The sequence below is a fragment of the Pinus tabuliformis genome, chromosome 8 (assembly GCF_031772625.1).
Source record: "Pinus tabuliformis cultivar Carrire ecotype Pingquan chromosome 8, CPIR1, whole genome shotgun sequence".
Taxonomy (NCBI): Eukaryota; Viridiplantae; Streptophyta; class Pinopsida; order Pinales; family Pinaceae; genus Pinus; species Pinus tabuliformis.
In genome coordinates, this window is record NC_142294.1 from 1,246,502,069 (window position 1) to 1,246,525,589 (window position 23,521).

The window sequence follows — 23,521 nt, forward strand, 5'->3', positions numbered from 1 at the left end:
GAGAAGGAACCAAGGTGACTAGAGTGGAATTGATTTACATGAAAGGAATCATTATAAGAAGTTGTTATCTTTCTTAATGTTATCTATAGGATATTATCCCCCAAAATTATTCTATTTTATTTTCTGGATCTGACTATATTTTCATGTTTTGTAGATCAATATTTGTACATTAATAACCATTCATTTAGAGACAAATAATTCATTATTTAGCTGTGGTGTCCTTAGGCTACAGGAAAATGTCACAAGAATATGATCTCTTAAGCTAGAGTACATTATTCCATGGTTGGTTTGATAAAAAAACAACACCAACCATCAAAGGGTGGAGGTATGTCTATTGTTGACATTTTTGTTCCCATGAATGTGAAGAGACTTCAATGTAGGATCTAGAAGAAACACATAAGTTTTTATGGTTAGTGCTTTATAGATCTAGGGGCAATATCTATCGATCAATAGTTCCTTTGTTGATAGGAACTTTATTAAAATGAAAATAATGACCATATTTGAGAGACATATTCGATTTATCCTCATAGATTTTCAAGTTTCTTAGTTCTTTTTTGTTTCTTAGAATTATTTAGTGAATTTACCTTTTTGGTGTTTGTTCTGTGTTCGATCCATAATTTTTTAGTCAAATACAATTTTCATTTTTTTTTATATAATATTGCTAGGGAAGCTAATCTCCCTCTCTCTATCATGATAGAGTGGTTTACCTAGAATCATCACCCTTCTGCACATTACAAGGGAGTGGTTTTTAGGTTTCCACTCATTGTTTCTCACCTAGACGTAGTGATGTGGATGTAAGATCCATCTAGCTTGTTTGGCTATCTAAGGGTAGGATCCATTTTGGATCAAGATAAAAAACCTCATTCCTCAATAGATCTATCTATTTTTGGAGAGCATGGCGTTTATATTTCCTTATTTATATTTCCTTCTTTGGTGTGTGTTACTTGAGTTCCTTGAGTTATTTAAGTTAGAATTTGATTTTGGTTATTGATTAGTACTTGTCTCTTATTTTAATTAAAAAAACCTTGAGGAAAATAAGAAGTGTGTGCTTGCTACATGTTGTTTTCCTTTATGTGCCTTTTGTGTGTTTCTTTGTTGTAACATTGGAGAATTGGATTCTTTACTTCCATCATTGATTTTTTGGTTCAAAATTCCCCTTTTAATTATTTGTTTGTTTTCTTTTGCCTCCTTCAATAGGTTAAACATGACATCTCTTTTTATCCAATCATACTTTGTTTCTTTTGAGTGCTTGTGAATTGAAAATTGCATTAGTGGTTGATTTCTTTCTAAATTTTGGAGGTGTTGAGCAATTATTGAGAGAGTGTGAAGATTGTTATATTATTTGGAAAAACAAAATATATATCTTTCCCTCCCTTAAACATCGTACATTAAAGTGAGTAGAAGTTCATATCACATATAATGTGCACTTTTGGGATTGATCTAGAGTCTTCCCAAAACACCATTCAAAGTTCCATTCCATACCTTTTGAGTAAAAAATCCATTAAATACAAGAAATAATAAAATCTACATAAATTTTTTGTATTTATAGAAAACCATCATAGAATAGGATGTAGGGCCTTGAAATAGGATTGGTTAGGAAATTTATTAGGGGCACAAAAATAAAGCAATAGATCACTAGACAATGGAGAATCCCACTATCATATAGATCTCTTTCTAGGAATATCCTTTAAGATAGGAGTCAAGTATGATGTCACATGGGAGAACATGGAAAAATATTCCCTCTTCATTTGTTTATTGGTGTTTGTTGAATTATCCATGTCCTGTAATCTCTTAGGGGCCTCAGTTCACTTTGAAAACTCTAACATAGAGGTTTTAGGCTTAGTTTCCCTACCCACACATATGGTATTGACTCACACCTATTCCCCAAGTCATTTGATTATGAAATGGAACCTTAATTTCCATTCCTTAGGGAAACTACCTAGGTGATTATTGGTGGGAAGTGCCTCTGATAGCTGAGATAGTAGTTACATCACCATATGAATAATCTTAGTGAGTGAAACTTAGGACCATTTGATATATGTCACTTGAGTTGTTCAAGGATATTATAGGGATGTTATGATAACTATTTTTTGATATCTTTATTAGTTGGATATACATCCTAATCATCCTAGGTTGATTTTTGAAAGGTCCATATGTCCTTTTGATTTACTTTTTTTAATCTCTTACATTTTTCTAGAGGTTTTCTCTGTATCTTGATTCTAGTGAGCCATAGGGGTTTCTCTATTAATTAAATTTATACATTCCTTGTGGATAACAATTTTTGTTGTGAATCTAGAAGTCTTCAAAAAATTCCGCACAAAGAGGAAGGACCACCATCATAAGTATAACTCCAACAATCTATGACTTAAATAAAATAGAGCCAAGAAGGGTTATCATTAATTTGAAGGGGAAGCGAAGGTTATTCTTAAAGTAGTGGACTACAGTCTTTGAAGAAATGTAAATCCACCTTTCACTAATTCTCTTGACCCGATACTCATTCAAGTGACTAATCACTTTCAACATCCTTTTCCATTTTTCTCTCACTCAATGATTGGTCAGCGAGGAGCCTCAACATTAAGAGAAGTTAGGCCATCTTCACCATCTATCTCAAGGATGTCTACTATGATGTCCTCACTTCCTTTAATCAATGTGATTGGTCGAACTTAATCTACATATTATACATATTCATTCATTATTTGGGGCATGACACTAGTTGCTTCTACAATTCTAGTTAATATCTGTAGTCTTCTAGTGTATTTTCTCCCCACTAGGTTTCTATTTAGTGTGGAAGTGAGTTAGAGCTCACAACTTGGAGTTGGTCGATTTGCACTTAGATTTTTTATCCCTATTGTCAGTATTCCTTTCTTGATATTGGGAAAATTATATGTTGAAAGTATTCCTAGGTGGTCATTACTTATTGTTGGTCACTATGGATAACAATGTTTTTGAAGCCTTATATAACCCTTGGGGTATAATCGCATCACTAAGAGGATTTACTTTCCCCAAAGGCCCAGGTGCCTTTGTGGGGGTCAAATTTTCTGGGGGAAATGTCCCCACTAGTACTAATTTCCCAACAAATGTTCGTAAATATTGGGGTGATTTCACTTTAGGAGGCCCTTCCAGAATTAGATATAGTCCTATTAGTAGTCATGCATTTGAGAGTTCCTCTTTTTCTAGGGTCAATAATCCTTTTTACACCTAATTTTTTCCACGGAATAAAAACCCTGCGACTATTAATCCTTTTGAGAATACCTAAGGAACTATGAAATGGGGGGATCATAGCATCTATCTATACTATAATATCAACTTTTAGACCCATTTGACTAAAATTAACTTCCATTGATTGCTTCTTTCCATTAGCTCTTCCAAAATTTGATGGAATTCTAGGAGAGAACTCAAAAATTCACATAACAACTTATCATTTGTGGTTTTCATCTAATTCTTTGTTGGATGATAATATTTAATTGTGTATATTTTAGCATACCCTCATTAGTGACACTACTTAATGGTACAATGAACTCAATTGGGCATCCTATCATGTCTATGCTACCGTGGCATGAATGTTTTGGAACCATTTATAGTTACTTTAATAAGAAAAGTCAATATCAATCTCCTATATACATTTAGGGAAGATATATCCACTCATATTTATGATCTTATTCTTGAGTGGAGGTGACATAAGTGATTGATGTGGACCAGTATTCATCCTCGACTATAGAAATATTGGTTCACTTAATCCTTGTCACCCCAAATTTTTAGGGATGTTGTGATGATTGGGGCTTCTACCTAGGAGTAGGTTATCTTATGTACCCATCATCTTGATTTTATTTATTATAAATCTCATACATTGTGTGATATTATTACTAATTCTCCTATACCATCAATTGATCCACCTAATTCAATATTAGGACCATGTGTTGAGTTATGTTTTAGAAAACATTGTGAGCTAGTAAGTTACTCAATTAGGAAAAATGACTGTGGTATTGCAAGCCTCGTCTACTGAACCCGGTTCTCAACAAGTTATGGGCCTTGAGCATACTATAAAATTTCACTCAGTGTAGTCCATGGAACTTAAGAATCCTTGAAAATACAAGGGTAACAAAATGAAAAATATATTAAAATAACTCTTCTAAAAATGTGCAAGAGACTCCAAAAACCCAAATTTACATAGTGGGGGCATGAGTGAGAAGAAATAGAAGGGTAAATTACCTTGCAACAATTTTGAGGGATACCATATTTCTCATGAATTCCTACATATTGACGAGATCCATTTCTTTATTTTGCAACATCTTGTTGGTCAACAACCTATTTTTTTAAAAATTTATTCCTTCTGCAAAAAAAACAACAAATGGTTGCAAACTACCATCCTCCTTTGCCTAGGGGTATGGTAAGGAAATATATCTAAGGAGGCCCATTACCTGTTATTATGTACAATGTGGCATTGATTTTTAAAATGAGAGAAAAAAATATGAGACCTATGAAAGTAGATCATCCTTTAAGGACTTGCTCCTCCCCACTCCTTCCAATGGACCATTTTCTATGGAAAATAATTTGGATAATATGATACACCACCCTAAGGGTGTCCTTAATTAGTTGATACACAATCCTAATGTTGTGGCTTCCCAAAATTAGAGTATTTTTGAGGATCTAGCCCCATGCATCATGTTTCATGTTTTCATTGGAGGTTTTTGAAATTCATCCTATGCAATGAAAATATTTGTTGACTACTATTAGAAGGGTTGATTCCTCAAAGTAAAATCTGATTAATTTGCATGTTAACATTACCTTTTATCCCATCATATCAGATTCCATATCTCGGTTGCCGTTAATAATAAGGATATTTACTGCACTTTTTTGGATGAGGGATCCTCCACTTATATCATTGCCTCATCATGCCGTAATTTTATCAACTCTTTGGCATGCGTTTAGTTAACTAATATGCTCTAAGACTTTAATGGCCACATTTTCCTTCCTAAAGGAGTCATCCCAACATTTTCCATCAACCATGGGGGGAAATCCATCATCATTGTTGTAGATGTGGTGAATACCCCACTTTAGTATAGTTTTATCCTTGGACACAATTGGTTCTATGCCATCACTATTGTTATGTAATGAATCTTTCATGTTATTCACTTCCCCATGATGGAAAGATAGTTACAATCGACTATATTTCATTTCTCACAATGATTAAGACCAACACTACTAGAACTGTTGTGCCATTTGTTGGTGGCACACTTGTAAGTTATTTGAATGTTAGTTTGGGTATTTTCAAGAACTCATCATTGATGGAAATTTTTCCCATTACCCTACAAAATAATTCTTCTTGTATCTTTCCCATGCACATGACCTCTTACATCACAAATGGATCATATTAGTCCATTGAAACTTGGGTCGTGCCATCTCCTTCAAATGTAGAATTGTATGGTGAGAAAATTCCACTCATTCTAGTGAAGGTTTCCTACCAAGAAATCAATCCAACACCTACTAATGATGATTTAAGTGTCTGATAGGATGGAGAACTTGATGACTATCCACTACCCATCTAGGATATTGATTTCCCATGTTACCATGAATTCATTGATCTTGAATTTCCCGTTGATGAACATATTATGGAGATTATGTCAATCCATGATATTCCTTTAGAATAAATTCATCATCGATCATTGTTTGTTCCTTCTGCGGAACTCCTAGATGATCCACCAAATTCCTAGCATCCTATACTCCTATTGAGTACTCCCATTCCACCACCATTCTAAATAATTTTTTGAGAGGGGAATATGGCGAATATTTAAAAACTAGACTCTTCAACATTGTTATGAAACTAGGTATTGTGGAGCAAATCCTTATAGGTGTAGGTTGTAAGCCCTGACAAATTGAAACTTAAACCATCCTATTTAGAGAATTCTATGATGTGATCAATTTTCCTTATGAAGAAATGCCAAGAATTGACCCATTAATTGTGGATCATGAGATTAAGACATATGATAGAGCCAAACTAATTCATGAGAGGCTCATGCTAGTGAATGATAGCAAGTTATTTGGTACTAAAGAAACGTTTGAAAAAAATTTGAAAGATGGATTTACATTTCTCGTTACCTTGGAAAGAGGGGTATTTAACATCTTCTAACCATGACAAAATAAAGTGTGTTTAGATATTTTGTTAACTATAGGGATTTTAACAAATACATTTCCAAAGGATAATTATCCAACCCCATTCATCAATTATATCATTGATGAATCCATCAATAGTGAACTATTCTCCTTGATGGATAGTTTCTCTCGCGATAATCAGATACAAATTAGATCAGAAGATCAACATAATACTTTTATCAGTGCCCTCGGTATGTTCGCTTATAAGAAGTTTCTTTTTTCTCCTAAAAATACTATAACCACATTTTAGAAAGTCGTGTCATATTCTTTTCAAAACGTAAAATGAAAACATACTTAGATGACCTTGATACTATTCACAACTATGCAAGGATCATATTTTGTTAGAAACAATGGAAACTAGGACACTACTTTGGGGGGGGGGGGGGTGAATCAGTTGTGTCACCAAATTATACAACTCTTAGAAAATTACACTTTTCAATCACCTTAGGAACCACTCATGTAATAAACATCATAACTCAATGATGTGAAGCATAACATCATAATCATTGTCATACACATGTGCAACATCTATATAGTGAAAATTAATCTTCTTTTTATTACTTTGGAAAACACAAGCTTCGACATGTTATCACATCACTACCCCAAAAGCTTCCACTTGTACATTTATCAGCTTCTATTAAAAGGGACTTCTGTCCCTACTCATTTATTAACTTTTATTGAAAGAACTTCTATCGTACATGTTTATTAGCTTTCACTAAAAGGTACTACTGCCCCAAGGAGATTCCCAACTACCCAAAGGAGAAACCATCTTGCTCCATGAGAGAATTCAAATAGGATAAAGGAAATTTTTTATTGATGTGTTCAATTCAGCTTGGTAATCCTTTTATTAAATAACGTGACTCAAAATCAATGTTTGGAAAGAAATTATGTTCATCAAGTAAACCTCACCACATAAGGCACCCCTTGGCTCCTCTAAGGTATCGTATAAATAAATAATTCTTAGAGATCATTAAAGACCAGTACAATCAAACACATTTTATCTCTCTTATATGTGGCCAATAAGTCTGAGTTCTTCAACAAAGAAGTAAGGAATTCTACCATCCATGATACTTGAAACCAAGGATAACATACCTCTATCTAGCATCTGAATTTTTCTGTGGTAAGTAGGCCTAAGGAGAGGGATAATTATATATCAAATAAATGAGTATATGTCTCCCAAAGAATCAGCCTAAAAGAGCATTATTTCACCTCAGAATCCAGATTACTATAGGCAAAAATTATGTTTCTTGTGGTAGTAGGGACAAGGTATAAAACCTATACTATAGGAAGCTGAGTAGGCTCCTCAAACTCAATTTACAATCTTGATTCATCTCAAGTTAGAGAAAAGAAGGAATAGAGCATTTGAGCATTGATTCAAGGTTTACAATAGTCAAAGGCGTTGAATGTAATTCTAAAGAGGTCACTTGAGTTTTGTTAATAATTGACTAATGTGTAAGGTATGTATGATTCCTTGGAAGGCTGAGTTCATTGAGGAAAGAATGATTTTGTTTGGAAATCATATTTTTCACTAAAAAGAGCACTTCTTTCTATTTTAATTTATTATACTACTCCTACTACCTTAGATCATAAACTTTCTATTGGGTTGGACCCTTGATCTTGGCTTGGCACACTTTTTTATCTCTTTTATAATCTTGTATATTACATCTGAGCTAAACATTGATTAAATATCTAAGAACATGAAGACTTTATTTGGGTTTCCCCCTTGTGGGGTTTTTCCTTAGTCTTTAACCAAAATATTTGTATCTTATTGTGCATGGCTATTACTATTGTTCATTATCATTTGTTTTTTTCTTTATACTTGCTTAATTATTTTTGGGTGAACAAAGTTGAATGCAATATTGTTTCAAGTGATTATAACAATAAAGAAATTTAGAAAAGGAAAATTAACATTGCATCAAAGTTGAGGTGAAGCTTATCAATTTTATAATAGAGAATACACCTCTTGAGACACCTCTCTTGTTTATTCATGATAAACTCTCCTGGAGAAGATGAATTCCTCCTACTTCGGGATTGAAGAAAATCTGAATGATGCCTCCAAATTTGCAGCATGGAGGGCTAGATTGGATATTACCCTTGAAGAGAATGATGTGATGGAGTATGATGAGGGAAATGTAACTAAACCCCCTAAGAATGCTAATGCCAATGTAAAATCCAAACATAAGAAAGGTTAGATCAAGGTCAAGAACATCATCATTCATTCTCTCAGAGATCATTTTATCACACATATGTCCATGATAAATAAGTCAAAGGAGATGTATGGAAAATTGATTGGGATATATGAGATAAAAAATACTAGACATCATTTCCTTGAAGAGATAACTCTGCGACATCAAGATGTCCAAGTTAGAATCTATAATAGGCTACTTCCTAAGAATCTCTCAAATAAGAGACCATATTCTTTCCATTGGAGAAATCATACATGATAAAGAGGTTGTGTAGATGACCATTGGTGGACTTCACATGTCTTGGGATACATTCATTAGAAGCATCAATAGTAGAAAAGAGCTCCCTTCATACTATGAACTCTTAGGCTCTTACACTCAAGAAGAATTTGGGGTCATTTCTAGGGGAAGAATTTAGAGACAAGAAGAAGGAGAACTTATAGCCTTTGTAGGAAATGGTAGGAAAGGAAAAGGGAAAATAAGACCTTCCAAATGGAATGCAAAGAAGACGTATTTTTCATTCAACAATAATAGAAGGGACTTGTATAAATTCCAATGCTATAGTTGTGAACAATATGGCTAGATAGACCGAGATTATCATGAAATAAGAAGTTCTTAAAGGCCAAATAGCAACAACAATCACAACTACAACAACTTCAATAATAGAAAGAGAGGAAGATTTCTTGTTACCTGTACTAGTGTTGAAGAGAATTAGTATCCTCAAAAGAAGAATAAAAACACAAGTTATGCTAACCATGTTGTTAATACTCAATTTGAATATTTTCTTTTTCTACCCTTTCAAGCTCATCTTTAGATACAATTGATAGTTGGTTGGTGGATAGTGGGGCATCTAAACACTTGACTACGTGTCATGAAATCCTCTAAAATTTGATTGAGAGGGAGACACATTCAAATATTATACTTTGTGATAATTTTGTCCATCATGTTAAAGGAATTGGCTCTGTATCTTCTTGTATGGATTCTGGTCAAACCATTCATTTGCAGGATGTGTTATATGTGTCGAGCTTGAAGAATAATATTGTCTCCATTTAAGTTATGAAATACAAAGAGTTTAAGGTTGCATTAATTAATGGAAAATTACTTTCATGGCCAAGGAAATATATCTTAAAGGTTTCCTTTACTCTTTGTGTATGAAATGAAGGCCTATATAGAATGTGTGGTCGCCCAATTCAAGCATTGGTCCATGATAGTACAAATGAGGATGAGCATATTGAATCTTTAGATCCTTTAGACCCTCATCCTTGTGATATTCCCTCTTCTAGGAAGAGACCTTTTCCATTGCGCAATATAATATAGGATGCAAAGAAAAATTTATTCCATAGAGGCACCTTCAGAGAAAGTAAGAAGCCTTGTATATATTGAGCATATGCTTCATTGATGAGCAACATCATACAATCTAAACTTGTCAGTTATGAAGAAGAAATGAAGGAACAAGTTTGGACAAATGCCATGAAAAATGAATATCATTCCATCATGAAAAATGATGTATGGGAGGTTGTTCTTAGAATTAGGGGGAAGACTATATTGACTTCGAAGTGGATATACAAAATCAAACATGTAGCTGATAGTAACATTGAGAATTTCAAAGCGAGGTTCATGGCTAGAGGATTCTCCGAGGAAGAGGGAGAATATTATGATAAGATGTTTTCTCTTGTTTCCAGATACACTACCATATAGTATATTATTGCTCTAACTGTTAATCAGGGTGGGATTTTTCATTAGATGGATGTGAAGACAAGTTTTCTTCATGGTACACTCAAGGAGGGAGTGTACTTGAAGGAATTGTAGGGATTTGAGGAACATGACACGGAAACCCATCTTTGTAGATGGAAAACAAATCCCTCTATGGATTGAACCAAGCCCCTGGAGTTGGTATGCTGAGATTGATGGATACCTGATGAATCTTGGATTCAATAGAAGAAATATTAACACCAACCTTTACTTTAAGGTTGTCCAAGGTATGCCTTTGATTTTGGATTTATATGTTGATGATTTTTTCATGATAGGAGTAGAGCCTCTGATCATCTAGTGTAAGAGGGAGCTTGCCTATGAATTTGAGATGAAACATCTTGGGTTGATGCACTATTTATTGTGTTTAGATATGTGGTAGAAACCTAGAGAGATTTTCATCAAAAAAGGAAAATATGTTATGAAACTATTTAAGAGAATTGGGATAGTGGATTGAAAATCCATGACCACACTAACGGAGGCAAACTTTAATAAGTTGTGAGGTTGTGGCACCAGATCTAGTGGATCCTTCTATGTATTGATAACTGATTGGGGATTTGATGTTTCTAGTCAACACTAGCGAAGATATATGTTTTTCTATTAACACCTTGAGCCAGATCATGGTGGAACCATTACATGCTCACTGGGTGACCAAAAAACATTTTTTGAGATATCTACATCGGATGATCAATGACGGACTGAGATATGCCCCCAGTGATGATTTGAGACTAAATTGATATATAGATGTAGATTTGCCTCAGAGTGTTACTAACAAAAGGAGAACATTAGGGTGTGGCTTTAGCCTAGGCTCTAGCATGATTTCCTGGATGAGTAGGAAGTCAAGATTTGTCACTCTCAGTATAATTGAGGAAGAGTATATTGTAGCTAGTATGTCTAGATATGAGGTAGTTTTGTTGCAAAAGCTATTTTCAAAGCTTCTTATCATGCATTGAGGATAGCATAGCAGTCTCGATTTAGAGTCCAAGTTAATTGAGTCAAGCATGTGTTAGTATGAATTCATTCTATATTTGAAAAGGTTAAATTTAGTGTCTCTTTTCATGTCGAAGTGAGCATCAGTTGAGTCATGAGTTAAAAATATAAATAACCCATATTGGGTTCATTGTAATCGATTCAAGTTTGTGTGATCAATAGAAGAGAAACAAGTCACATTGTATTTTGTGTGTGAAATTGTGTCTTTCCTCCTCTACCTTTCTATCAAATTGGTATCAGAGCGAGGTTTCAAAGAGGGAAGATGTACCATACCTCATTCTTTGTTTTTTTTTTAATTTTAGTTAGCTACTCCTTTTCAATTCATGTAATAACATACTCAATTTCTCTAATGTTTTGGCACACCTTAGTACATGTATTTATGCCTCTCATTACGTCAAAATTATAATTTCTCCATACTACCATCCATTGTTGATGGTTTATATGTATATAACACCCCCATCCCTCTTCTTATCCACTACACCTGTTAGGGGTTGTAATATATATACATATTCTTGGAGGTTTTTTTGTTAAGTGTTCATGGTTTATAGCCTAAACTTTAATATCCGAAGTTGTATTATATAACCTAAGCTATGCCCATTAATTAAATCCAACTTAACAATATTACTCTCATATTATAGTTTCTAATCCTTGTATGTGTCCACCACCCATTCTTGGCGCCCTACTTTGGAATTCGCATTCACTATACACTCCCCTCCACGTGGATGCAGTCACATGGGCTCACATGGTCACTGACGTTTCAAGATTCATGGATTGATGAGATGTAATGATGGGTGCCAATGACTAGGATTTGAGCCTTCAACCCTAAGTTTCATTCTAACCTTAGTTTCCACTCATTTCACCCTTTCTATCTAGTGGCTTCTCCTTCTGGTGGCAGCGAGGCTTCCCCTTTGGCTTCCCCTCAGCACCTGGTTCCCTGCGTGTACCATGGAAAATTTGACGATGGCACCCCTCAAGTATCATAACATTTATCCATGGTTGTTATTTTGTTTTCAAGCCATGGCGTTTACTTCTATTATACTTTTCCCCTTTATTTTTGTGAGCATTACCCATAATTTTTATGCATTGCAACTACCTTCCATGGTGCTGGCGAGGTGTATCATCTACTACCGAAGTTAGAATGCACTCTCAAGGACCACTTCTGTTATGACAGTGCCAAAGTCAAGAAACCCTCCTCTAACTTGTGACATTGTGTTGGGCCTCTTGCTGATACTGCAATCTCGGTTATTGGTTTACGTTATGGTTTCTATTTTAACTCCTTAATGGTTGTTTATTACAACAACAAAGAATTGGCTTGGCTATCACTATAGAGATTTGACTTGGTTTTCACCGATGCCTTTCTATACACCAGGTATTCCATTCTGAGGCTTATTTCTCCCTTGAGAGGGTTTCCCATGGATTTTCTAAATTCTCTGTTTGGCCTATAATAGCTCAATGTATTCAATCATGTCTTGTTCTAGTACCTCTTGCTTTCTTAAAAATAATTTGTTGCATAGTGCGAAATATGAGGACAAAAAAGAGGTTGGTGGGTTGCACGACTAGTCCAGCCTCTACATCTGAACTAATTTCCTTCACTCATTGATATATGAGCCAATTGTTCCTTAGGGTATGAGGGTTTGTTTCTTTTCATGCACCTTTGTTTGGCTTATCTTCATTTTTTGTTTTCTCACACATCTCCTGCGTTTCCCTGTCAATGGGATTCCCCTTACACATGGTTTGTTTCCTTACACAATCCCTTTACAATTTGTGTCTTTGGGTAAGGCATGTGTATAGTTGATAGTTCACCCCTTGAAATGCGATGCAAGATTGCAACTATAGGGATAGTGTTGTGTGGAATATGCATACTTACTCACTCAGTTCATTTTCTCACCATGATACCTACAACATCTATTTACTTTTTGTTTTATGATAGTAAGCTTAAGGAAGTCTACATGTACTCTATTCTTAGCATTCTTATGTAATTATGGTAATCCATGGGAAGTATTTCCCCCTTCCCGTGTCCCTCCTTTATTTTTTATAATAGCTACAGTGTTGAGGCTTTGACCTATTCATGACCATCTTTCTGATTATTGCTTGTCATGGCTGCATAGGTTATCTGACTGGGTCAAGATTATTTTGTTTATGGGCTCTTTCCTGTGAGATCTCTCCTACAATTATTACTTGATGTTGTTTCTCATTACTTGTGCCAGATTATCTTTTTAACATGGAGTGTCATTTTGTCTACATCTTAGAGATCTAATCCTACTATGTCGGGCATGGTTCTAGAGTTCTCTTTTCCTTTAATAACCTAGCATAATTTTTGGTGAGATGGGGCTGAAACAATTGAAGGGGGAGATGGGCATGACTGTGTCCATACTAGTGTACCATTTTTAATGTAACTCAGTTGTAGTATATATTTATATTTCCTTGTTTTTGTTTATGTCTTATGACTGTGGCATAAAGACATCTGAACATGATATATCCACTCTATCATGTCAAGGGAATTTATACATTAGTATGGAGGATTTTATTATGATTGTGGTATTGTCTCTCTCTCTCTTTTTTTTAAATAGTAATGACATGTAGAAATATCCTTTTCCATTCCTGAATATTACTTCAAATTTTACTACTTGTTGTATGTATCAGTGTTCATTGCATGTGCAAGCTAGACTTTGTATATTATATCCAGTTATAAATTATTTTGATGCTTCCACAATGCTTAGATTGCAGTTTACTTCATATATGATTTCTAGGTTTATATCAATTCACATGCATGTAATTTGAAGCTTATTTTATACACAATTTACATAATCTAGCTATCGAAGGCATGAATAGATTAGTAATTTGTTTTATATATAGTTCTAGATTTATGACAATTTACACTCATAGGGTATGCCAACATTTTGGGTACGCAGTTTACATAACCGTATTGTTTGAAGCATGCACTGTATAGCAATTTGGTTCATGCACAGTTCTAGAATGTACACCAATTCACACCCATATAATATGGAAGTGTTTTGGGTGCACCATCTATCTAAACTTGGTATACATCTTCTTCTTCTTCTTTTTTTTTTCTTTTCTGTTGGTTATGACAAGGTTCCTAACATACTAGCCCATGGCATGACACCCTAACAACTGCCCAGTCGAATGCACTCCTTGCATTTCTAGTTAGCTATAAAAGGATCTCTCTGTTACAACTCTATGCGTGCAAAGCAGAACCTAGTTCATGCTTTGTCCCTTCCTTACAGGATTTGTGCATAGTCATTTATTGACATCATTATTATAGTAGCATGCTTGTATATTTTTCCTCTCTAAATGTATATATTGTTATTCCATTTAATATTATTGGTTATGAAACTGCATTTATTTCAAATTAACGAAAGCTCGTGTCCTTTAATAATCAGTCCATACCCTAGTTACGTATATCCTAATCAGAGTACAAATGATGTTTCTTTCTAATAACATCTATATTTGGAACTTGTAATAATAACTAGAAATTTCTAATAGTAATTACAATCTAGACTAATTTCCTGTTCACATTCATAGATCTAACCTTAATTCCATACTACTTAAATATTAATAAAATAATTGACTAAATTCGTTAACATTCATAGATCTAACCAGTAACTTGTAGTCCTGTTCACTATGAAACTTGAACTAGAGCAAGACATCGACCACCCAACCATGAATTGACTTCCAGTCCCCCGGAGCCAAGATTGTTTTCCAGAGAATCAACAATCCCTATTGATTCTCCCTATGGGTAATTATTACCCTTCTTCATGATATTGTTTCCATTTCAATGGCGTCCCGCTTTTTATGAACTTTATTGCATTCTTGCCTAGGATTTTGCCTTTAAAGCCTACATTTTTCTCCCACGGTGTTTTAAGTGCAACCAACTTAACATCTTTCTTCACCTAAGCATTGCTAAGGGATTTTTCTGTCCCATCCCTTAATATTATCTAAACTCTTCTAAAATTCTTATCATGAAGAATTTATCCAATCTCATTTTTGAATGTCTTCTCCAAGTGCATAAATTTCCTTCAATATATATATATATATAATACTTATTTACCATTATTTACCCAAAACATCATTATGACTCGAGTGCCATTTTTATAAACACAAATAATTAAAGCAACATTATCTAGTAGGGGATATTACAGAAGACCCGAGGTCTTCAAAGTATGCCAGCGTAGTGTAAGTGAGAAGTTAAGAATTGGTTCTTTTCGGTGTATGAGGAAAAGGGCCATAGCCCCGCCACCACTACCGTAAGTCGTTCAGACTGTAATCAGTCCTATGAGGTACATTGTGAGAGCAAAAAAATTTACCGCCACCGCATCCGTTGACCGTTGCTTCCACCACTTTGACTCAAATAAAAAAAAGAGTCGGAGCAAAGCCAAAGACTGTTTGTAGCCTAATATAAAAACAATTTCCAAAGGTCAAAGTATGCATGGGGAAGATATTCGAAAGTGTTGAACGAATTATTGGAGAGGTTCATCCGCCATAGCAAGAAATGTCAACAAAATTTTGAAAAAGATCCAGTCAAAAGGAAACTATATGACAAGTTTAAAGTCATGTGGGTGTTTTTTTGAGTTTATTAATACCATACATGACATTTCAATAGTTCTTTTTATTATTGTATGAAAAAAATAAAGGGGTTTATTAAAAGGGACGTTGAAAATAAAGATTTAAGTAAGGTTTTGAAGGATAAAGGTTTTAAAAATGGTTTTATCAAATATTATAAAGAGGGTGCTTGTTAAAAGCTCGAATATAATTTTCTTGAAGCTTTTTTATTAAAAACAAAAACATAGGTGCCAAAGGTTTTGTTTGAGCTAAAAAAATTTGTGGGTTAGGGAGTGTTTTATTGGAAAGTGAGTTTAGGGCTCAATAATGTTTTATGAATTATGACAATGTTTTTTTTTTTGTGTGTAGATTGTGCTTTACTTGACATATATTACAAATCATTTTTTTTTCCCGAGGGTAATATAGAGAAGCCTCATGCAATAAGGAAAGCAACTATAAAATAGAAGAAAGATAATAGTAATGGGTTGCAAAGCACAATTCAAGCAGATTAAGAAAATGAATTGAAAAGAAAAGTCAGAGATCATTGCCATGTTTAGAAAGGTTCATGTCACAATAGAGAAACTTAAGTCTAGTAGAAAATAGAGAAGAGATTGAGGGTGATTAGTGTATCCTAGATTTGCTACCACCTCCTATGTTTAGTAGCAAATATTTTGATTCTCGAGTTATCAAAATGCTAACTTTTCTTCACGTTAAAGAGTCAATTGAGTATCGGTTTAATAACCCATTTGATGAAGTATGTGATGCTCTAGTATTGAATTTTATAAAACAGGCATTGGATGAAAAAAAATTGTGCATTGTAGTAGAAGCTATATCTTTCAATGAAGAATGGAAGAATAATTTGGTACAAGGGGTTGTGACATATAGTAGAAGGTTACGTCACAAGCACATAAATCTTCAATAGTAGCAGAAGAGAGTGAAGACATTGATGCATCCAGCTATGTAGATGCACAGCTGGAAGATGAAGAAGATGTAGTAAATATTGCGAAGAGAGAAGTTGAATCCTTTGTATGTGATGTAGAGAAAGATCATATAAATTCTCAAGGACTCCACTATAACATGGATGGTTAGATGATGGGAAATCACATTGTAATGAAACATGTGGATGATGACGAGAGGTGATATGGTGAATCCAACTACAACTAATGAATTTGGTGAAGTTGAAATTGCTAATGATCACATGCATTCACGGATATCCCACCATAGGGTGGATGAACATTATGTTAATGAGACTTGTGATATACTTTTTGAAACATGGATTGATTGTATCAATATGGAAAGTGTCATGTTTGATGAAGAACAATTTACTGATGATGTGTGGATGCAAATAATGAAACAGAAAGATCTAATTGATATGTTGTTATTTGGTGAGGGAAACCCACTTATGTCTAGAAGGCAAGTAGAAGACAACATATTTGTAGCAGAAAAGGTTTGTAAAGGAGTGTAAGATAAGGTAGAGAAGGAAAAGGAAGAGAATGAAGCTCTCATGGTAGAGCGTAATGAAGATTCTTTAAAGAATTTTTTTGAATATGCACATGTTCAAAATAACATGGGAGCTAAAGTTAAAAAAATAAGTTGTTGATAAGTTTAATGTAGATTTGAAGCACATTGAAGAATGAATTGAGATTATAGTTGAACAAATTGATGAAAGTCTTAAAGCAACAACTGGAATAAAATAATTAAGTGAAATGGTGAATGAGAAAAATGAAAGTGATTACGATTTTACATGTAAGCTTAATGATGATCTTGAGTGTGCAAATTACAAGCACAAAATAATAGTATGTGATGATGAAAGTGTAGAAAAAGATATGAAAGTTTTTGAAGATGAAGAAGAAAGTATTGAAACAATATTTGAACAATGGAGTCAAGAATAAATAAGATTCTGCTATCAATAAATATGATAGAAATAAGATTAGGTATATGAAGCGCAAGAAGTGGAGCAAGGAAGACAATATGAATATGAAGAGTTGTAGCTATAGTTCATGAGTGAAAGAATTGTTGAAGAGGAAGATGTAGAAGACATATTCTGAACAAATAGAAGAGAAGTAAAAGAAAAATTGCAGCAACAACAAGTGAAGAAATATGGAACCTATAGCAAGAGAGTGCAACAGGGAATGAAGCAGTTTCAAATATATAGAATTTGAAAGAAACGAAAAAAGAAATTCCTACATTGTAAAATTTTTGAGTCATTGTAAGTGTAGCTGAAACTTAGACCAGTAGGTATGCTTGAGTGATGGTCGAGTCAATTTCTATTGACATAGTTGAGTCATGCTGAATGTTGTTTGAGTCATAATCAAGGGAGAATGTTGGAAATAGTAATTACTCACACATGTAAAGAAGTGTAAATTTAGAGTAAGTTAATTGAGTCAAAATATGTGTAGATACGTCATTCTATATTTGGAAAATGTTAAATTTAGTGTATGTTTGGATGTTGAAAATGACATAAATTGACTTGTGAGTTAAAAATATAAATACCCCATAGTTAATTATTGTAATCAATTCAAGTTTGTATAATCAATAAAAGAGAAATAATTCATATGGTTTAAATTGTTTTTTGTGTGTGAAATTATGTCTTTCCTCTACCTTTCCATTAATATATTACTTTTGGATTAATTTTAATATATGTTGTAATTTAATTACGCCGTAAGGCGTTCCCTCTGAGAAAGACATCCCTAAAATGTGACGTGTGCAATCCTGAGCCATTGATTCTGTGTGTTAGATGATTGGGGTGTTTTATGCCATTCGTTTAATCTGTTTTTTTCATAGAAAAATGGTTTTTTTCCCATGGCAATGGGCCATGAAAGGCCAGGCCTGGCCTGTTGGCGATGAGACTCTTCTGCTGGCCATGAGACTCGACTCTTCTGCTGGCCATGAGACTCCTTCTGCCGGCCATGAGACTCTTGGCGATGAGACTCTTCTGCTGGCCATGAGACTCTTCACAGAGACTGCCTGCTGGCGATGAGACTCTTCGCAGAGCCTGCCTGCTGGCGATGAGACTTTCTGCTGGCCATGAGACACTGAGGCACTGAAGCAGAGGTGCAGTGATTCGGCCATCAACAATTGCATCAAATACCTTCTGGGTGCCCTCTTGGGGCGTGTGGTCTGTCCTCGGAATCATCATTATCGCGTTGAGTTCCTCCCGGATAAATGCATACAGAGGAAAGAATTTAGAGCCATGGATTAACGTTCTGCAACAGGAGCCTTCCAGCATGTGACTGTTGGTGCGCTCCTCGGATGAAAGCACGATTGCTGTTATCTCCTCTTCAAGGCGCTGCTTGAGGTGGGATTCGAACTCTGTTATCTGCTCTACAATTTTAATATCGTGGAATGTAACAATGGTGTCAAGAATTGTTTGTTTGAGGGCAGAGACAAGTGGGAGGGAAGGGTTGCAGGGGGATTCTAAATGTGTACACTGGAATACCCCTGGCAACGCTAATAAGCTGTTCTTTAATGGATTCCGGGAGATGGCATTCGTCTGAAACGCTTGAGATGATTCCTAACACAATATTTAGAAGAATTTGTTCCAGTTGTCGCAGATCTATTGCCTGGCAGAGAGCGTATAAGTGCGATGCCAGCATAAGTTTTAAGATATCCAGAGCTTCTTCAGTCTTCCTGGCAGATATGAGGACCAGAGAATTGATGTCCTGGTTGTGCTGCTCGGCGCTGTGAACGTGGGTAGTGACTGGGTTAGCCAGGAATTGAAGCTCCGAACTGTAAGCAGCCATGGCTATGTCGATTCCCTTGAAGCCATAGTCCAAGCTCAAGTCGGGACCTAGGGAAAGGTTGCCCGGGAGCCCATTGCTGTAGAATTCGATCATGAGCTCTGTGAACTGTGCAAAGATGAGTTTCCCCAGTCCAGCCAGAGCTACACGAACATAATCCATGTAGAATCCCACTGCGCTGCCCTGGAAATTGGCGCTATGGAGGGCCTTGCCGTTGACAGGGTCGATGATGGGATTGTCGTTGGCAGAGTTGATCTCTGTCTCAATTGTGGCCGTGGCTTATCTTATGGTCTGCACCAGAGGGGCCAGCCACTAGGGACTCGAACGCAGAGCATAGCGGTCCTGTCTGGGCTTTTTCAGAGAATTGATGTTGTAATACTCTCTTGAAAGCTCCTGGAAGGGGCTGTCTCTGAGAAGCCATTCAAGAAGTGCCGCAGACTCTCTCTGGCCTAGGTGCGGCTTCATCTCGTGGATCAGCGAATGCGCGAATTCTTCCCGCCCGAAGATGACTTCGCAGAACATTCAACAGAGCATTTCCATGAGCAAGAGCAGAACATTGGCATCATACATGACGGTGGCAGCGAGGGCGGTGGCAAACGAAGTGCCACTGACAAGAGCCAAGCCCTCTTTGGCCTGGAGCTTCAAGGGTTGCAGACCTGCTTTCACCATGAGCCCAATTCGAGCCCTGACTTGGGGATTCCCAATTAGCAGACCTGCTATGTAGGCCAAGGGAATTAGGTCACCTGAAGCGCTTACAGAGCCTCGCAAGGGGCATTTGGGCGTGATATGAGAATTGATAAGTTGCTGTAGCGCTTCCATGATCGCCCATCGAATCCCAGAGCAGCCATAGATGAAGCTACTCATTCTCAGAAACATGGCGCATCGAGTGGTGATGGGGGAGAGCTCCCCCGGTGACGAAGAAGGGCCGGTGAATACTCCAGCAAGCAGACATCGAATTAGGGCTTCTTGCAACTCGCTCAGTTGGTTGGTCCTCTTGCTTGAACATGCGCCGAATCCAGTGGTCACGCCATAGATATCAGCTCCTCCTTTCGCTTTCTCTTGCACCCACAACGAACACCTCTCAGCCCGTTCTCTGCAATTCCCGGCATGATTATCTAGTGTCACTTTCACTTGGGGCCTCCGGCCCAGGGCTGTGACATGGGCAACGCTGATGCGGGAGAGATCGACATTGATGCAGTTGGTTTCATTGAACGTCTTGATAAGAAGGATGATGTCCTCCACGTGACAAGAACGAGAACGGGCAGTTATACAACTGTTACTATTTAATTGGAAGTACTCCATTGCAGACTAGCTCAAAGATTACAGACTGACGCAAAATTCAGAATCCTGAAAGCATACCATGGAATTCTCACAGACAGCACCATGGCTTTATAACCATCATGGTGTTGTTAATTGCACCAAGATACACAAAATTCAAATTGTATCCCATGGATTAGGGAACCCAGCCATGGTTGGAAAATCGAATTAATTTTATTATTCAAAATATTATTATTATTTTTAATATTAGTATTACGTTTTCATTTTCGACTTATATCAACTATATTTACATTTATTAATATAATCATTTTAATAAATCAATATAAATTTATTTAAATTTAGAGTTACTCAGTTTTTTAAATCTACATTTTTTATTATGCAAATTTTTATTGAATGTGAAACTTGAAGAAATGTTTCTATCTCTAGGTATTTGATTTCTCTTAACAAATAGTAAATTAAAAATTAAAATGAATTTATGTTGGTTGATAATAATATTTACGCCGTAAGGCGTTCCCTCTGAGAAAGACATCCCTAAAATGTGACGTGTGCAATCCTGAGCCATTGATTCTGTGTGTTAGATGATTGGGGTGTTTTCTGTCGTTCGTTTAATCTGTTTTTTTCATAGAAAAATGGTTTTTTTCCCATGGTAATGGGCCATGAAAGGCCAGGCCTGGCCTGCTGGCGATGAGACTCTTCTGCTGGCCATGAGACTCTATGAGACTCTTCGCAGAGACTGCCTGCTGGCGATGAGACTTTCTGCTGGCCATGAGACTATTCGCAGAGACTCTTCATGTCTTTCTTCCCTGCATGCGTAGCCTTGTGCTGTTATATCTTTGCAGAGACTCGTTTGCTTCACACATGGGATTTCTGCCCAGGAATACTTCAAGGCTGCCCACCTTGCATTTTCAAGTACTTTCCCAGGGAAATCACTGTAAGTCAATTACTCTTTGTACCTATATTGTTAATGTTGTGGCTGCGTTATGTTTTGTATTTGAAGGGTTTGTGGAAAATCTGATGCATTGTTTTTTCTTATTCCCACCTGCCTCGCGAATCGCACGCTCCTTCGGCCTATCCATGTCCATAGCAACCCTGTGCGCATGGAAAGAAATGACATGACTTGAGTTTGACAGAAACTTGGCCCGCTGTTCGAATCTTTCAAATCACGTTGTCGATTTTTCACGCTGTAAAGCTCGTGGGCTATTTGTGTATTTTCCTGCGCTGTGCTTGTCAATAGAAAACATCTCTGTGTTTTTTGCTAGCCGTGACACTTTGATCTGCTTTCAACAATACCCACAGAGAGTGCATACACCATCGCTTATGCTAAAGACAAATGGATTGAAATGAAATACAAAACAAGGAAGCTTGATCGCCCTTCTCATAGCTTCATGGCAGATGAGAAGCTGATTGTTAATCAGACTCTGATAGAATCTTAGACAAGTAATGTCTAGCTTTACCACTATGACCGTTGTGAGTATTTAACCCCTATTTTAGGACTTTTATTAATAAGGTCAATATAATTCTTGGCTACAGTTTATATGCAGTTTTGCTTAGACAATTAGACAATTATTATTGACTAATTTTAGGCTTTTCTAAGCCATATGAGGTCAGAAGAGATCGCCTATTTCACTTCAAATGCCTAACTACGCATAGTAAATTTGCACAAAATCTGGGACCTGTACAAAGTTAAAACATACCTGGGGCTGATATTGGCACCTGGGAAACCGTGTCTGAAACCCTATGACAGACTATAAAACACTAACCCTTTACAAATCTGGTTCCTCTACAATGGCTAGGCTAGGGTTGCATTACAATTGAGAAACCCATACTTTTTGAGCTTTTGATTTTGATTTTGTGCTGCAAAGATCAGGGCTCAAAAATAACTCTGTGAATATTAGGAACCGGTGTTCTGAGCATGCCTTGTGAGGTTTGCAATGGCCACCCACTTTGGTTCGTAATTACGAGGTTTTGTTGGACTTGGCTCAAGTCTGGCTGGACCTGAACCTTTGGACCAGCTCAACCGGTATGGACCAAATTCTTTCCTAAAAGTAACGCAAGAAAGGAAAAAACCTGAAAAAGGTCAAGAAAGAACTTTAGAGCCTTCTAGGGTCGTCACTTCATGGCATGAACTTTGAAGCAGGTTTAACCTTACAGATGTTTAAATTTTCATTTTAAGTGTGGGCTCTAAGCTATGGATAACGTAATTTTGTTGTTGATACTTATCCATGTCTCCTTTTTGAATTACCATTTTTTTTTTTTTTTTTTCAGAAAGAAAAAGCTTCATGATTTATATTAAGAGCATATAAAAGTCCAGATACAAGCGAAGGCATAAGGCCTTTGATGCATAATATGCAGAGACCTGTTACTGTCATGGAATCAGCACCGCAAGAATCTCTGAGATAGAACAAAATATTGAGTGCATGGCACTACAGAATCTTCAGAAGGAAGGAACCATCAAGATCAAGATAATAAGAGTCTGAATTTAAACAAAAATGCCCCGAAGGATAAAGACATAAAATGCCAAGACGAAAATTAATCCACAGAAGGCATATATCCCGAGATTTTTATCAAAATGAAGTCAAGAGGCAGACAGGAATTCTGGAAAATATGATCGTTCCTCCACTTCCAAAGGAACCAGCAGGTGATGATAAAAAGAGAACGCCAAGAGGGACGTTGCGCACTCCACCAGAGGAAGGCATCCTGAACAGAAGAAAAAGCTCTATGAGAAAATCCATAGTTTAAAGACAGCACGTACCAGATTGAGGAGGAAGCGCCACATTGGAAGAACATATGTAGATTGGATTCAACATTGATGCGGCACATCTGACATTGGCTCGGCCCCTGCCAGCCTTTCCTTTGCAAGACCTCCCAAGA

General features: G+C 36.2%; 1 pseudogene; it reads right to left on the reverse strand.

Annotated features, from left to right (window-relative positions):
• Window positions 1-20,674, reverse strand: part of LOC149239899 (phenylalanine aminomutase (L-beta-phenylalanine forming) pseudogene) — a 30,709-nt pseudogene extending 10,035 nt beyond the window's left edge.
• Between the last annotated feature and the right edge of the window lie 2,847 nt (window positions 20,675-23,521).